Here is a 15,031-nt window from a genome sequence, read left to right as displayed (position 1 = left end):
GGACAATAAACCCAACCTGCATCCAGGTGACTTCCCAGCCACCCCTCCTGACCCCGAATTTCAGCGGGAACACTTCAGCAGAACTTTCTGTTGTCATCAAAAAAACCCTAAAAATAAATCCCAGTTGGAAAATTTCACCTCTTTGCGACAGCGACAAAAATCACCTGTTGGGTTGGGAAATGTGTCGTTCCCRGAGAGGTGAAAAGGTGATTTTTTACGTTTAATCCTCATGGATTTGGGCAAGGTGTGAGGCTRTCAGTRGTTTGGCTTTAAGCCAGGATTGCATGGTGCTGGTTTTAGCAAAGCCCTGCAGCTGGTGCAGGAGGCCAAAGGCTTTAAAAAAAACCTCAAGGAGGGGTTTTCTGTGTGGGAAATCTCTGAAAATTCAATTTACATTGATTGGAGAGGAGGAGAATGATGGGAGCTTTAATATAGTGAGGAGGTTTTGAAATGGTGGTGGATTGCCCCAAAAAATGCTCTTGGAGGTCTCCCYATTAATGGCACAGAAAATCAGCCACATCCTCACAAAAAGCCGCCGTGGATTTTTAATAATTTGGGGAAATAGCCACAAAAATTGAGTGTTGGACTTTCTGAGCTTTTTTTTTTTCTCCATCCTGTATCTACTCCAGCAGAGATCTGCAAARCTCAGGGCTTGATAAGGACAGAAGCTCCTGGGATGGCTTAAAGATACTGAGATTTAATTATCAGAACATTAAAACTTGATTTTATTTTTTTTTCTCGCATTCTCTTAAAGATTTATGCTGCACTGAAGTTGTTTTCTTGAGCTTTTCTCCCCAGACAGGAAGGATTGACTTTGCCTTTTCTTAATGGAACTGGTTGATTGTGAAATAATCACTCGATATTAGGAGCTGTGCCATTAAAACAACAACAACAAAAAAAAAAAAAGAGGTAAAATTACAGGAGTGAGGGACTGGAATAATGCGGATGTGAAATGGCTTTTCAAATTCTTCAAAGGTTATTACGCCCTCAACACTTTGCTGATTTTTTTGAGTGCCTAATTTCACTTGAATCACTTCCCTTATAAATTACACACTTCAAAACCTGCTGATGTCGCCTCCAATACTTAGAAAAACATCCCATTTTTCCTTTTTTTTTCCCCCTCCATCTTCCCCTTGTATCTCAATTCTCCTTGGATTGATCACTTCAGGCAATTATTTCTTCATTTTAACGTCGGGAGCAGTAGAAGAACTCAGTTAAAATTATTCAAGGCAGAGCCCTCATGAATCTTCACTTTGTTTTGCAATAAAAMGTTTATTTTCCTTGATTTTAATTAACTTTAGACCTGGAATTCCTAATTAAAAGCCCAGTTCAGTGGGGAGCTGTGGCATTTCATACACGGTGGAATCTTGTCCAAAATGCCCACACCTTTAATTAGAAACGTTAAGGCCAGAGACATTTGGAAGCCAATGGGAATTTAATATTTTTTCAGCAGATTTTGGAAGAAATTCTGTGGTAACTTAAAGAAAAGCAGCAACAGGCAGAGACWTCCTTACCTCTATTTTGGGCATAAAAAGCACCCAAAAATAAATAGATTTGTTAACATCAACCAGCACAAGATTGAGTTACTCAAGCCCCCTCACAACATTAATAATTTCCTTGATTTTTGCTGCCTGGCCTTMCTCCTCTGCAAAGAAACAGCTCCTCCATTAGAAAAAGCAAATTTACTTTAATTTTTAAATTTTTTTTACATTTCTTTCTTACTCTCTCCATCCATCTGCGTCCCACAAAGGGCTGTGATTTCACTYTGCAGATGATCTGCAGGCAGAATTCCTGAGATCTCCCTGATCTCTGTGAATCAGCCGACAATGGAAGTTCTGTCTTTGTGTAAACATCCCAGAGACAAAAATAGGGGAAAAACTCAGAGCAGCATAAATGTGTTTGTATCCAGAACAACCTCCACAAAGAATACTTTGTACAGGCTTATTCTTGTTGTCTTTTTTTATATTTTTTTTTCCTTCTTTCCCAGAAGCATCAGCAGTTCCTTAGGCGTGCAATTTATGAGAGGCTAAAATCTAAATTATGCATCAAAAAARGGAGAGATGAGACTTCAGGGTTACAGCACATTTCAAAAATAACTTCAAATGCGCCGTTCCAGTAGCTGGAAACCAGTGCCCAGTCAGCAAAGGCAGCAGAGAAGTAAAAATTGCCCTTCCCTACATGAAAAAATTCTTGTAGGGATCTTTATTTTAAAATCTGACAGCAGCAGGGCTGGATCCTGCAACCCTGGATCTGTTGGGAGGGTGATCCTTGAGAAACGTGCAAAACAGAATGTTAAATTAATGCTGAGAATGATGTTTGAAGCTGAAAAGAGAAGGGTTCTTGTGTTGAACAGACAGAAAAATGCTAAAACACCGCTCAGGGMTGATGTTTGTACAAATAAAAGTCCCTTGAGAGCTCAGAGATCCCTTTTTTGTCCTCTTTGAGCTGCTCTACACCAACTTACAGCAGGCACAGATCTTCCTGCTGAATTCCACTGCACTTAGGCATGGCTGACCTTTGCCTAATCATTTTTTTATCAGCTTTTTTTACAAGTTGAGAATAAAGAAATCATGAGTCACATGTGAAAGCTGCTCTGCTGTCTTAAGGTAAGAGATGCTCCCCTTGGGGAGCGCAGAGACCACGCTGGGAACAGTTCACCTCTCACAATTGAATTTTTTTTTGTTCACCTCTCACAATTGATTTTTTTTTTCTGTCTGCCTGCATTAATTAAAGAGCCTTGCACCCAGATTTTGATGAAGGAGTCCAGGATAATGTCAGATCTCTCAGGAGCTGGCAGTGCCAGGGGAATTCATGGCCTAAGCACCCAGAGAAAGTGGCACAGCAAGGAAGAAGAGAAAAGGCAGAGAGAAAGGGAGGGCAGGAGGAATTTTGTAAAACCTGACACTGCAGCAGGTGATCTTGGTGGCATCTCACTTTGTCCCCAGGCACTTCCAGACCCTGAGTCGCTGGAATTCTTAAAAAAAAAAACACCCACACCAAGCAAAGGTGCCCTGAAAATGTCTCAGTGAGAACAGGGACCTGGGGCAGGTCTGTATCCTACAGGAATGATGTCCCCCAGGGATCCGTTCGCTGCACAAAGGGAACAATCGGTGCCATCAGCGCTGTTTTCAGAGTGATTTCCCCTCCCAGTTTCCTCGGGGCAAAACTCAGCCCTTGCGGCAGCAGGAGGGTTTTTAACGGTGCCACAAAAGGATGGGTTTGGCCCCAAATCCTGGTAGAGAAGGGAAAAATGGGGAAATCTGGGCATCCCYAGAGAARAGGCTYCAGGAAAGGTGACAATCCCAGAGRAAAGGATCCWGGAAAGGGTGACAAACCCAAAGAGGCTCCAGGAAAGGGTGACAAACCTGGAGAAAAGGATCCAGGAAAGGGTGACAAACCCTCCTTCGCTGTTGTCCCACTGTCTCCCACTAACAGCTGGCACCCAAAAGAAAAGCCAGATTCTGCTCTGGGGGACCCAGATGGAGCGGCTCCAGATTTGCTGTGAATCCAGCCGGGTTCCTGGGGATTCCTGCCAGCAGAACTGGGAGCAGCACATCCTCTCCAGCTCGTCCCGAGTGGGAAAYGCTTGTTTGGGAGGTGACGGAGCCTTCTGCTCTCTGGAGAGACCAAAACAAAGCCCCCTTTTTGTTTTTGGGAATGCTCATACAGAAAATCAGCAATGGGGAGAGTAATAACTCCGGGAGATGACCTTGGACACGCAATTTCTTCTGTCTCAGCCTTCAGTTTCCCATCAGGGCTGTGCTGCAAATGAAAGCCTTGACTATGGCAGCGAGCGGATTTTTGTCCTTCACTGATATCAGGGCTCCACTGAAATGTCAGGGCTGGGGCTGGATAATGAATTTTTCCTTCTCTCCTTTTCCTCCTGTGGGTTTGCAGCTCGCAGGGAACGCAGTCATTAAAAAACCAGCAGAATATGCGATGACGCTGCCAGGAGATACAACAATAATCTCTGATTAAAAAAGGAAGAATGAAGAGAGTAAGAGCTGGTGGCAGCATCGCTAAACGCTGATCAGCGCTGCGAGACAGCCTTTGATTTTTGAAATTAATTATGCATTCCCTCATATTTTGTGCTGCTGTAGATTTAATTGGACTCCTTATTTTTAGGCAACTTCTGCAAGAGGAGGATGAGATGAGATTCAGCTTCCAGAAGCGCAGCTCCAGCCTTGTTTTACCTCATTCTGGGAGCAAACCCTGCGAGGAGCGGCTGAGGGAGAGGGGGGTGTTCAACCTGGGAAAAAGGAGGCTCAGGGGTGAATTTATCACTCTACAACTGCCTGAAGGGGCTGTGGGCAGGGGGGGGTCTCTGCTCCCAGGTGACAGCTGAGAGAATGAGGGGCCACAGCCTTGAGCTGCGCCAGGGGAAGTTTAGGATTTTATAATATATTTATAAATATATATATTAGATTAGGAAAAAATTCTTCACTGAGAGGGTGATCACACACTGGGATGGTCTGCCCAGGGAGRTGCTGGAGTCACCATCCMTGGAYGTGTTTAAAACAGACTGGATGTGGCACTCRGTGYCRKGGTTTGGTTGATGASGAAATGTTGGGCCATGGGMTGGAYTTGATCATCKTGAAGGTTTCTTCCAGCCTGGTTCATCCTGTGATTCTGGGTGAAAATCAGCTGGTGCTGAGCTCTTGTGAAAGCTTCATGGTCTCCGTGAGGTTCAGCACGGTGCACGCTCACCTTCGTGGCAGGTGGTCAGTTCTGACCATGGCATGCTCCTGGTGTGATTATGGTGGTTCTGACCATCACATATTCCTGGCATGATCATGGTGGTTCTGACCATGGAGTGTTCCTGACTTGGTTTATGGTGGTCAGTTCTGACCATCGCATGTTTCGGCATGATTATGGTGGTTCTGACTATCGTGTGTTCCTGGCGTGATTATGGTGGCCAGTTCTGATCATCCCATGTTCCTGGCATGGTTTATGACAGTCAGTTCTGACCATCAYGTGTKYCTGGCGTGGTTTATGGTGGTTGGGTCCAACCATCTCATGCTCCCAGCATGGTTTATGATGGTCAGTTCTGACCATGGTGTGTTCCTGGCGTGATTTATAGTGGTTGGTTTTGACCGTCACATGTTTCTCTCATGATTTATGGTGGTTGGGTCCAACCATCTCATGCTCCCAGCATGGTTTATGGTGGCTGTTTCTGACCATCTCATATTCCTGGCATCAGGTGGTCTGATGCCACCAGATCATGGTGGTTCTGCCCATTGTGTGTTCCTGCCGTGATTTATGGCGGTCAGTTCTGACCATCACGTGTTCCTGGAGTGGTTTATAGTGGTCAGTTCTGACCATTGCATGTTTCTCTCGTGATTTATGGTGGTCGGTTCTGACCATGGCATGTTCCTGGAGTGGTTTACGGCAGTCGTTTCTGACCATCACATGTTCCTGGCATGATTTATGGTGGTTATGACCATCGTATGTTTTTCTTATGATTTATGGTGGTCAGTTCTGACCATCACATGTTCCTGGTATGTTTTATGGTGGTCAGTTCTGACCATCACATGTTCCTGGCATGGTTTATGGTGGTTCTGCCCATCGCATGTTCCTGATATGATTTTGGTTCTGCCCATCGCGTGTTCCTGCCGTGGTTTATGGTGGTTGGTTCTGCCCATCGCGTGCTCCTGATATGATTTTGGTTGTTTGGTTCTGGCCACTGCATGTTCTTAACATAATTTATGGTGGTTGATTCTGACCATTGCGTGCTCCTGGTATGATTTTGGTTCTGCCCATCACATGTTCCTGCCGTGGTTAATGGAGGTTGTTTCTGACCATCGCGTGCTCCTGATATGATTTTGGTTCTGACCATCACGTGTTCCTGGTAGTTCTGCCCATGGCGTGCTCGTGCCGTGGTTTATCGTGGTTGCTTAGAACTGTGTTGTGCTTCACAAAAATGCAAACCCCCACAAACCAACAGTTTTAAAAACCCTGGTTGTAGTTGCCTAAAAATAACGAGCCCAGCTCTTCCTTTTTAATCAGTGATTATTGTTGTGTCTCCTGGCAGCGTGATCACACATTCTGCTGGTATTTAGAATAATAATTCTAATACTATTATGAATGTGGAATTAAAATATAATAGTTTTATATAACAATCATTAATATTTTGCAGTCCCAATGCCACAAGGTGTTCTCCCGCTCCCTAATGCTGCCAGGCTGGAAGTGCCCCTGGATCACAGATTCCATGCCAGGCCAGGCTGCCTCCTTGGCAGATACAAAGAAAGCAAAACTCCCCTACCCAGGCTGCTTTCGAGGTATCAGCCACACACGAAAAGCCCAGAGATGGGGCTGGGTTGTAAAGGGTTGGTTTTTTTTTGGGTTTTTTTTTGGCCGTGGATAATTTTAGCAGCACACCCCCACGGCAGCAGCGGCAGTGCGGGGGAGAGCCCCGCTCTGGAGATGAGGTGGGGCTGGCTGGGGACTGTCTGTCTGTGTGTCTGTCTGTGTGTCTGTCTGTCTGCAGAGCCCAGCGAGGTCCCCAAGGTGAGGGGATGTCCCCTAACGAGGTCCCCAAGGGCTGGACTCCCCCACAACCCATGGGAGATGTGACCCCAAACAGCTCTGGTGGAGTGTGAGGGTGAGCTGTGAGCAAGAAAAGGAAGGGGAAAACCCACAGAAAAAAGCACTTTGTGCTCAGGCATCTCAGCTCAGCAGGGAATCCTTATGGGCAAAGGTCTGGACTGGAGGGAAACCCCAAATSTCCCCTGTTTAGGTGTCCAAACAATCCCAGAACATCCATGGGGATTTGGGCCGAGGRTAAGGGAGGTGAGAGCAGGCCAGGCCGTGGCTCTGATCCTCACACAAACACCAAACAAGCTTTTCTTGGGAAAAAAGGATTGAGAGTTCCGTCCTTATTAATTGCTGCCACCTCTTAGGTGCCAAAAATTAACATGGCAATGGTGAGAGGAGGGGGAAAAGGAGATTTAATGGGATTGTGGTACACAATCTGTAGTACATCTGTGACACAGCTACAGATCCATTTCAGGCTTAAACAGAGCTTTGGGGGCACCCAAAGGTGACATTTTCTCCACAAATACAAGAATTAAGCCCTGAATAACCAGTGATACTGGAAGGATTTGGGATAATTTACCTTAATTAGGGTTATGAGCTGGGTTAGGGAGGGTCCTGTGGCGAGGGGATGGAGTGGTGATGTGCTCTGCTCAGGGTTCTGCCAAACCTTCGCTGCTCCAGGGGATTTTTCTGAGCAAACACTGCAGAAAAACACACCCAACCCAGCACCAAATCCCCAGGTTTTCAGGCAGCTGAACAAAGTTCCTTTCATCAGGGCAAACATGGTTTAAATTGGTTTTATTTGGTTTAAAATCCTGGGGAATTGTGCTGGAGGGGAAGAACAGCCCCAATCGAGAGCAGGGCTGGAGTCTGTAAGCACAYGCCTGGAGTTAAAGAGATGCATAAATACTCTTTGGTGGAGGGATAATTACTAAATCCAGGTCTCATTAAAGCTTTGCCGTTTCTTTTTTTTGTGATTCACTCACATGTTCAGGTACAGGAACAAAGGCTCCATGTTTGGAGCTGACAGGCCAGAACAGAATCAGGAAAGTACTCAGGGAAACCTTCCCATTGAGTGGTGAAGTTTTCTCATTAAATCCTTCTTTATCTCTCTGTTTCTCAGTTTATCACAATTCTTCATTTCCTGTTCCCTTTTAGACTTCAAGCGTAATTATTTTTAATCTAGCCCCATTTTTTTTAACCCTTCCCTAGTGAGGATTGGAACCTTTTGGAGTTTCTTGGTTGGACTTCTTGAAAAAAAATCCACATTACTGAGCCAGACGCTGCGGGGTTTTTTAATATTTAATCTGCTATTGGAGTTTAAACTCTGGCCATGAGTTTATGATTTTTYCTGTTACAAAAGCAAAATAATTTTGCATTTTTAAGCTTCTGTATCACCTGAAGGCTCCAAAGTGACCTGAAGGAGACCAAATCCAGCCCYTCAGACTGAAATTCAGAGCAGAGCTTGCTACCTCGCTTGTTTTCTCTTTCCCCTGATGGAAACTTTGACACGASCTGCAGCTCTCTGGTGTAACCACACACTTCAGAACCTCTGAGGCGAGAGGCTGAGAGCCCTGTGTGTGTTTTCTCACCCCAAAATGGAGCTGGTAGAGCCAGGGGACTCCCAGTTCTGCTCACAGAGGGGTTTTAGCCTTGAGTCAGTGGCAAATGTCCCTCATCATTTGCTGTGTAAACCCTTTCTTTTTCCCTTTTCCTGCAGCATTTTGGGCTTCCTGGCCATGTTTTCCATGTGAGTTCTGACATAACAAACATTGACACAAYTTGGTCCTCTCCAGCTGACCAAAAAAWGYGAGRAWCACTAATTTAGAATATCGTGAAAYRTCCTGAACTTCTCTGGGYATTACTGAAAACAGCAAAGCTTCAAAAATTTCCTGAACAGAGCTGTCTAGAGCAGGAGGCTATTTTGAGCCTCTCTTTTTGCCTTTAACCCAACTATTTCAGCACCCCACCCTTCTCCTTCCTTCCACCTTCCCTCGTTTCTCAGACTTCCTTCTCTCTGCTTTGCCTGAGTCTATTTTGGGTGTGAGAGCGGGCTCAGCTTCTCCCCYAGGCTTCTGCTTCCCGTTTTCCACCTCTGGCCTTTGCCTTTTCAGCAGAGTTCGAGTCCTTTTACACACAGAAACTGTGGGAGCCCCCAGGAGAAAGAGGGAGGGAGGGATGCTGCCCCTAAATTTAGGAGGAAAAATCRTGGTTTGAGGTGGAAATGAGGGCTCAGGATGAGCATTGCAGGARAAATTGTAAAAGTTGTTCAGTGCAAAGGGCACCCAAACTAAGATGAATTGTGGTGTTCACGATAGTCTAAATTAGTGTTCCTCAATTTTTTTCATCATCTGGAGAGGACCAAGTCGTGTTAATATTTGTTATGTCAAAATTTACGTCGGAGACGTGGCCAGGAAGGCCAAAATGCTGCAGAAAAGGGGGAAAAAAGGGTTTATTCAGCAAATGATGAGGGACATTTGCCACTGACTCAAGTTGTGTCAATATTCGTTATGTCAAAATTCACGTGGGAGACCTGGTCAGGAAGGCCAAAATGCTTCAGGAAAAAGGGAAAAAAAAGATGTGGGGACGTGGGTGGGTGAAATCATAAATTTGGGGCAAGCACGAGGTACCCCTTGTTTCACTGGGAAGGGACTGAAACATAGAATGGATTTATGGGGGAAAATTATTCTCCAGGAGGGTAGGGAGGCTCGGGAAGAGTTTTTCCAGAGGAGCTGTGGGTGCCCCTGGATCCCTGGGAATGTCCAAGGCCAGGCTGGACAGGGCTTGGAGCACCCTGGGATGGTGGAAGATGTCCCTGGTGGATTTTTATGGTGTCCCTGGTGGATTTTTATGTTGTCCCAGATGATTTTATGGTGTCCCAGATGATTTTTTAGCTCCCTCTCAACCCAAAACATCCTGTGATTCTGTGATCTGCCTGTACAGGACCATCCTGACCAAGTTTGGACCAAACCTTGTTTGCACCTCAATCCAATTCCTCTCTCTGTCAGCAGAGCCTGCTCAAACCAACACCCCAAATCCCTCTGAGGGTGTCCATCACCCAAACACCTGAGCTCTCACCTGGGAAGGATTTTACACCACAAATTCCCTCTGAAAGGCCAAACCAAGCAGCTCAAGGCTCTGTTTTCAGGCTTTGAAATCTCCCCCTGAGCGCTGAGCTCTGCTCTGCCCTGCAGGACAAACCAACTCTCAGAGCAGAACATCAAAACCTGCTGAGAACTGGTCCCAAAAAGCCCCGTCCTTGGTGGCCCCGGTGTCACCAGCCTCAGAGAGCAGCAGCTTTCTGGCAAATTGTGCAACTGCACCGCCCCCAAACTTCCTGTTTTGAAACCCCAAGAAGCTGGAAAATGTTAACACTGGCACTTTAAAGTGTTACTCGTGGCTGTTTTTTCCCCTTCTTAAAGTTCTACTAAAAAAAATTGATATAAAGTGGGGCTGCCTTGAGGATTGGGGGCAGAAAATGAGCACGGGGAGCTTTGGGGTGGGGCAGAGCATCTCTGAGCTGTTTTAGCACCCCAAATTAGGGTGTGTGGCACTCTGACATGTGGGGCAGCAGGTTCTGGAGCTGTGCTGGGCACAGAAGGGCTGGCACAGATGGAGAGGAGGGCACTGGCCAGGTGGCAGTGGCACAATGGTGACACACAGGGTGCCACGAGCAGTCATTGCCCTGGCAAAATTCCCATTTCACCCCGTCAAACCCACCCTGGGGGCAGAAAGCAGCARGAAMACCTCGAYCCTAAAAGCAGAGCTGGGGRAAATCGATCCTAAAAGCAGAGCTGGGGAAAATCTCATTCCTGGAGAGGGAGAAGAGCAATTCAGGAGAAAAAAACCTGCCATGTTCACCTCGAATATTGAGAGGGACTGAATTTTAGCAGCGTGAGCGCTGCTTCCTTCTCTGGCTATCTCTGAGCTCCAGATGGTCCTTTGGAGCATCCTGGAACTGCAGCCTGGCTCCTTGCAAAGACACTGCCTTCCTGGTKAGCTGAAAATGTAAAAATGGCATTGGGGTGAGAGCTCCTGCTGCTAAAATCGGGGGGTTGAAGGGGACAAGCCCYTGCTGAGTGTTTTTTAGAAATTTATTTATTTATTTGGCTGTTTTGTTAACGGTCACAATCCTGCAAAACCTTTCACAGCAGCAATTTCCCATCTTCCTTAGCCCCATCCCTATTTTTCAATGATTTCTGCATCACAATTTGGGATCTGAGCCAGGCAGCTGCAGGGTTTTTTGTGGGTTTATCAGGGAATTGTGAGATTTTTTTCTCCAATTCCCAGGTTCAGGCCTCCTGCTCTTTTTTAGAACTTGTTGGAGCAGCGTTTCTGGATCAGCACATGGGGAAGGAGAGAAGCTGAAGGAAGAGAACAAAATCATCCAAAATAAAAAAAAATTAAAAAAAAACAAAAACAATATCAGGTTTATGAGCAAAACTAACGACAGGGTTTTTCAGACAAAGCAAGGATTAAAGGACAGAGGAATTTTGATGGGGTGTGACCAGTTCAATTCAGCCCAAAATCCTGTGCTTGGTTCCTCCTCCATGGCAGGACTCAAAACATCCCCAAAAAGCTGCTCTGTTGYTGTTCTAAGGAAGAGAACATCCTGCTTCCCCTTTAAACCGTGTTCAAAATGTTCAAAACTCCTTCAAAATGTTCAGTGGTTGCTGCAGTCCTGCCCTTATCCTTATCCYTTCTTTTTATTTCCCTCTCCTTGTGCTTTAAGGAGCTGGCTAAGCAGGGATTAGGGAATGGTGTGGGGGGAAAAATCCTCCTGAAAAACCTTCCAGAGCTCTGAAAAGCCACAGACACACTCAGGCCTTCATTTTGTACACAGAAAAATCATTTTATCCTCCTTCTGCTGCTGCAGTTTGCTTGAACTCTGAAAAAAATGAAAAAAAAAATTTCAATTGTGGGGTTTACAACCACACAACAGCATATCCCAAACTTATTTCTGACCACATTTCCCATTTCTCTCTCTTTGCTGCTATCACAGTTTTCTGTTTCAAGGTTGGGAATGARCACCCAGACCTTGGGGAGAGGGAGGAAGGGGATTTTGAGCCCTGCTGAGCTCTCAGGCACCTTCCACAAATATTTATGTGACCTCCAGGATGGAAATGCTGCACTCCCCGTGCTCCCAGGAGCTTCCCCCCTTCTCTGGAATTTTCTGTATTTTAGGAGAAATCTGGGTGGGATCAGGAATCCAGAGRGGGATTTTGGGGTGTCAAAATCCTGCTCCGGGGCGGGGGGGATGTGGCTGCAATTAAAATCATTGAGTTCAACATAAACTAGGATTTATCTCTGTCATCAGACAGGAAACAGCAAAAGTTAAGGTAAAACCCAGAAAAATTATTATAAAACCGTAATATTTAATTAATTGATTAATATAAATTAATTATAAATTAATTGTAAATTAATTATTCTGCTGTGTTCTCATATCAGAGCCGTTCTCCTCGCAGGAACCCCCGGGGTTTTGTTGTTTTTTCCCTTCACAAACACAGAAAAGGAACATCCCCAACCCCCTGCCCTAAACAGGAACTGCATCCCCGGTGAGATCTTCCTGTCCTGGCCCTATTTACAGCAGGAAGGTCACCCCAATAAGAACAGAAATAGGATTTTTTTTTTTTTTTGAGGGGGTGACCAAGCAGATTGTGCATGGTGAAAGTTCAGAGGAGCAGAGCTGAGAACATTTGGGAAGAACACCCCACTGTGGCCAATTTTGGGTGCAGAACAATTAAGGGATTCAGGCACTCAGGAATTTGGGTTTTTCCCTACATCAAATCACCAAATCATTAAATGCACAGGAATTTTCCTTGCAAAACCATTCGCCAGTGTGCAATTGTTTATTGAAAGCCTAAACCCAACATTTCCATTGTTGGACTGAAAATAAATGACAAAACCGGCAAAAATTCAGGAATCTTAAAGGTCACTCCATGGGAAATTTGCAAAAAAAATACGCAAACAGCCTGAGAATTTTGCTGTTTGTGGAGAATTTTTAGCGGCTTTGAGCAAGGTTTGAATTCAGGATCTCCCACCCYATGGCTTTGATGTGTAAAGAAAAAAGAAATTTAAATTTTGGGCTCCTGWCCTGTACCTGGACTGACAGATGTGCTCCAAACAGCAGCTGCAGCCAGAAAATCCCAATTTTTTTTTTCCCATTCCCTGGAGCCAGGCAGCATTTTGCTTTCTATTCTTTTCCCATAAACCAACAGAGACGGAAAAAGCCAAGCTTTAAATAGACACACAGAGCTATTTAAATAGGTGTTTATATAAATAATGTTTTACAGGCACAAAGAAGCCAAAATGAAGGTGCTTATTTTACATTCCTGAGGAAAATGCTCTGTTTCACAGCATTTCACAGTCCTTCTTTCAAATTCAAATTTAAAAAAAAATTGGCATAAATGATGAGCAGGAATTTCTGTTACACCTTGCCAGGCAGGGTTTTGAGTGGGACAAGGAGAGCCATCGTATTTAAAAACAATATTGTATTTATTTTAAAATCCTATTGTATTTATTTTAAAATCCTATTGTATTTTTTAAAAAAATTATATTTATAAAAAAATCATATTATATTTATTTAAACATCATATATTTATTTTAAATTATATTTATTTAAAATAATACTCATTTAAAATCATATTTATTTAAAAATCATACTGTATTTATTTAAAAATAAAGAGAAAAATAAATCTTCATTTGCACAGCTGAAATATTTGCTGGGCCGAAGGCTCAGGTGATGATTTGACCCCTCTGAGGGTTTTTGCTCAGGGGGAAAAGGTTCAGCTGAATTTCGTGGGTGCTGTTAAAGGATTTCCCTGCAAATCATCTCAAGAGGTAGCAAAAATCAAGAATTTGGAGGAATTGGGTGGCTCAAAACTGCAGAAATCAAGAATTGGGTGGCTCAAGAACAGCAGAAATCAAAAATTGGAGGAATTGGGTGGCTCAAAACTTCAGAAATCAAGATTTGGAGGAATTGGGTGGCTCAAGACTGTAGAAATCAAGAATTGGGTGGCTCAGGGCAGCAGAAATGGAGAGATGAAGGAATTGTGTGGCTCAAGACTGCAGAAATCAAGAATTGGAGGAATTGGGTGGCTCAAGACAGCAGAAATCAAGATTTGGAGGAATTGGGTGGCTCAAGACTGTAGAAATCAAGAATTGGGTGGCTCAGGGCAGCAGCAATGGTGCACAAAGCTTCTCACATCCTACCTGAACCCATTTTACACAACCAGAAATAATTACTGTGTGATATCATCGAGTAAATTCTGAAAAATCAGTTATTTTCTTACTTTTTTTCTGGTTCACCTGAGTCACAATTTTCTCTAATGCTCCAGCCAACATTTGCTACCCAGTGTGAGCAAATCTGAGCACCTGAGCCATCATTTGTCACCTAATTAAGTGACCTGATTTTCTCAGGAGCAGGATGTGTTTTCCAGCTCCCACTGCACTCAGCAGTTGTGAAAATCAGGCCAATTTTGTGTGGCTGTGACCAGTTTTGAGTCCTCAACTTTGAAAAATGTTTTGGCCAGGGTGGATTTTTTGGGAAGGATGCAAAGATTTATCAGTCATCAGCTGATGGAATTAAAAAATTAAAAAATAAAGGGGAAAAAAAAATAAAAATAATCTGTCATTTGCAGGTGCTGGGATAAAAATATCCTTTGGCTTTGTTTGCTCATTGCAGTGTTTCCTCTTCACACTGAAAATTAAATTGAGAAGGGATTTCTTTGTCCCTGTGGGTGGTGGAGGCAGCTTTGGAAATCACACGTGAGCGAATGTGTGGGGTCCAGCCCGATGTTTTCTGACTCTTTTGGGGTCTCCAGGCKCTGTGGGAGCTGCAGGTGACTCCAGCAGGGTTTTTTTTTGTGGGATTTATTCTGAGGAATCATTGAGGGAAAGAGGATGGGGGCAGAGTCTGAGCTGAGCTCAGCTCCTGCAGAGATCTGGGCAGAGGAACCCAGGGGAAAATGCTCATTCCAGGGGTGGAGTTTTACTGGGAGGGAGATTTTAATTCAATTCAGGGTTAGAGCTTTACTGGGAGGGTGATTTGAACTCAATTCAGGGTTAGAGCTTTACTGGGAGGGAGATTTTAACTCGTTCCAAAGCCAGAATTTTACTGGGAGGGCAGTTTTAACTCATTCCAGGGTTAGAGCTTTACTGGGAGGGTGATTTTAACTCGATTCAGGGTTAGAGCTTTACTTGGAGAGCAATTTTAACTCATTCCAAAGACAGCTTTACTAGGAAGGTGCTTTTGACTCATTCTAGGGCAGGAGCTTTACTGGAAGGGCAATTTTAACTCATTCCAAAGCCAGAATTTTACTGGGAGGGCAGTTTTAACTCATTTCAGGGCCAGAGCTTTGCTGGGAGGGTGATTTTAACTGGCAGATTTCAGGGGAGAGCTTTGCAGAGTCACATTAAAAAGCAGAAACAGCCCAGACAGGAGAGGAGGTGATAGGAGCAAAGGCAGCACAACAAATCACACATTTGCAACACAGCC

At 44.5% G+C, this 15,031-nt stretch overlaps 1 protein-coding gene across 1 annotated transcript in view; it reads left to right on the top strand.

Moving 5' to 3' along the window:
- The window catches only part of UBASH3B (ubiquitin associated and SH3 domain containing B), a gene marked incomplete at its 3' end in the record, with an annotated part of 54,867 nt that overhangs the window by 25,913 nt on the left and 13,923 nt on the right, over nt 1-15,031 (top strand). The gene's annotated exons all lie outside the window — the stretch shown is intronic.

This window comes from Malurus melanocephalus, unplaced genomic scaffold (assembly GCF_030028575.1).
Source record: "Malurus melanocephalus ecotype Western Australia unplaced genomic scaffold, MMel_1.1 scaffold_1002, whole genome shotgun sequence".
In the NCBI taxonomy this organism is placed as follows: Eukaryota; Metazoa; Chordata; class Aves; order Passeriformes; family Maluridae; genus Malurus; species Malurus melanocephalus.
Note: the sequence above shows the minus strand (reverse complement) of the source record. Positions and strands in the feature narration are given on the sequence as shown.